Source organism: Eucalyptus grandis, chromosome 11 (assembly GCF_016545825.1).
Source record: "Eucalyptus grandis isolate ANBG69807.140 chromosome 11, ASM1654582v1, whole genome shotgun sequence".
Taxonomy (NCBI): domain Eukaryota; kingdom Viridiplantae; phylum Streptophyta; class Magnoliopsida; order Myrtales; family Myrtaceae; genus Eucalyptus; species Eucalyptus grandis.
In genome coordinates this window covers 46,285,117-46,288,283 of record NC_052622.1, presented here as the reverse complement: position 1 = coordinate 46,288,283, position 3,167 = coordinate 46,285,117, and positions in this window count along the sequence as shown.

Here is a 3,167-nt window from a genome sequence, read left to right as displayed (position 1 = left end):
AATTTCCATTGGATCATCGTAGGTTGCAACCATGGGTGTTTTCTCTTATTTTATTGATAGTTGTAAGGGCTTATGGGAAAATGGGGCTAACACGTTAGGGCTGGCTATAATTTAAGTGGGAAAATGACATGTTCAATTTAAATGAAAAGTTCCTGAAATTTTGAACATTAATGTACAAAATTATCGACAATCAAGAAAGAAAACCTATAATTTATTCATTATGATTCCTAAATTATTGGTACATGTTGTTTTTTAATCTTTAAATTATGTGAAAATGATTTAAATGAAATGGCTATATTGAACATTGGAATTCCACTCAGCAAAATTATTCGACAATCAAGAAAGAAATACTTGCTATAGTTTTATCTATATCAAAATTCCAAGGAGATTTATTAAATCAAATTTTTTTCTTAAAAATTGATTGCAAATCAGCCAAAGACATTCTACAAAGGATGTATTAAACATTGCATCAAAACAGATTTTTGCTAGATGGCAAGCTATACTTTCAGTATTTGATTTTGACATTAAATTTATAAATGGTTCTTCAAATTCATTACCTGATTTTCTCACAAGAGAATTTTTACAAGGGATACCAATATGCCAAAATTCAAAAAGGATAAAGATAAAGGCAAAGGCAAAGCCACTGCCGAACCCTCCAATACACCACCAAAGCCAACAGGCTTAACACCCATCAAGACATGGCTTCAAATGGCAGAAAACAACTAGTCATTCTTACAACAACATCAAACACCTTTGAAAATAGAACCCATATCATCTGAACCCATGCTCGCCTTTAATCAGCTAGCCGACATACTACCAAAAGAAACAATATTGTTACTTGCCCAGTCTTTACAAAAAAATAGTAAAGAAAGAGCCATCTAGTGCCATCGAGGTAAGCAACAATCCTTCCACGCTTGCTACACAAAAACAAGCGGAATACAAAAAAATTTCGAATGAGGTGGTCATTAGGCCACAAGCAACCCCTCATTCTCAAAGATCAAAATTTTTCCCCAAAACATCTTTTTAAAAAATATTGACTGTGGAAGATGGATTCTTCGATGAAGATCCAATCAAATTTGCAAAAAACATATTTCCAAAAAATTGGCTTTTCAAATCACACAATACAAACAAAACCCTTGCTTATTATGAGCAAATTCTAGTGGAAACAGAATCGGCAAGGTTCACTTACTTTATGACAAAAACAATACAGAAAATGTCCTATACTCCACTATATCCATCAATAAAGTCATACACCCCTCACACTAGGGAGCTTCACCCCATATACCTAGAAAATTCCAAACTAGACTTACCCAAAGCCTACCATACTTCTCATCATATACATATCGTGACTACCAACAAGCTTGGTGAAATGTCTTCTTTAGACAAAATACAAATTTCCAACACACCTGGTTATTATTTTTTAAAGACAACTTCCCAAGACAAAGCCTACCAGACTGGTTTGACTCCTGGTGGGATCTCTTTGGTCCTTTGGATATAATACTACACCCCACAGTCAAACAAGGATACAAGGTTTTCAGTGAATACTTCGTACCAACACCGCATGATATAAAGTACCCATGCCTTATGCATTTCTTTATAATATTCAGAATCTCTTGGGTAACAGCATGGGAATTCGAATACAATACATCCACTAAACCGAGTGTACCAGTACTTGTCCAAAAATACAAAACAAAATGGTGGACGGATTCAAATTTCATGAACAAGGATCCGAAGCCGCAGTTAACGCATAGCTAAATAGCCAAAAAAATCAAATAACCACAGTCCCATCAAATACATCTTTTCTACCAGAAAAATCTATTGCAAGTGCAGCACTGGCTGTAGTCTAGAGTAAGGAGGAATACTGCAACATCCTCAGAACAATGCTCTCCGAAGCGAAAGGATCACAATGTGGATCTTCCAAATCTCAGGACAATACAGACGGATCCTCACAGTCATATCACAGTGGAAACACCAATGAAGACGACTGCTACGAGATCAACCTAGACAGAGATTAAACTCAAGACATCACATGCCAACACCATTACAGCGGCGCAAAAGCTATACACCGTAGCATGATAGACATACACTATTCATACACTGTTCACTATTCACTTTACACTATTCACTCAGTACTGTTCACTTTACATTGTTCAGCACTGTAGCACTTTCACTGTAGCACCCCCCCCCATAAATACACCCTCTCGGCATAGAAGAAGGGGACTCGAAATTTTCAGATCTCTCTTCTCTCTTCTCTCTTCTTATTCCACCTCTCCCACTTGTAAACCCTCATCTCTTCCATCTCCAAACTCTCTTACCTTGTATCCCCTGGTTTCAAAGTAAGTTAGTTTTTCAAATACATAGTTTTATATAGGGTTACCAACTTACATGATAGTTGGTTAACCATTTCTTGTAATACAAACATCAATACTCCCTGGAGTGCGAATTACCGCTCTAATGGATGACTTGATGCTTTAGTTTCTGTATCTTTTAATACATGTAATTTTCAGTTTAAATAATACAAGTTCAGACCACCTCCATGGTTGGTTTTTGTTTATGCATACTCTTACTTTATATTTTATATATTGCCTGTGGTCTTTACATTATTTTTAATTCTCGCGATTTTATTTAAGTTTTTATACAGTCTTCATACATTCTCTGTTCTTATAGATCTATTAATCTTTTATACTTTATTGTTCTCTCATATAGTACTCCGATCCTAACCCCTTTATGGTATCAGAGCCAGTGGGAAGGTATAGATAGTTTTTGTAAGAACATACTCATAGATCGAGAGCCATTCGTTGGCATCCTTCTTGTTTCTACAGAGTGGTCCAGGCTGTAAGTTCCTGAGTGGCTGTTAGACCGTTGGTTTAGCTCTGTAACGGTTCTGAAGAAGGAATAGTTCTGATCTTAAGTATGAGCTTACATAGAAGATCTACATCTTCCTCTAGTTCTTTATCACAAATGGACTCAGATCCAAGTCCTATACATAGAGGAGAAGTAAGAATAGAAGATTTCAATAAATCTATAGAAAATTGGGAAATTCCTAAAATACAGCTTAAGGAAATATACAAACAATCAAAATTGAAATTTTTCAAAAAATCAGACTATGTCATAACCACTGAAGAAAGAGATGTTCCTTTTTCTAATTCCTATGAAAAAATACATCT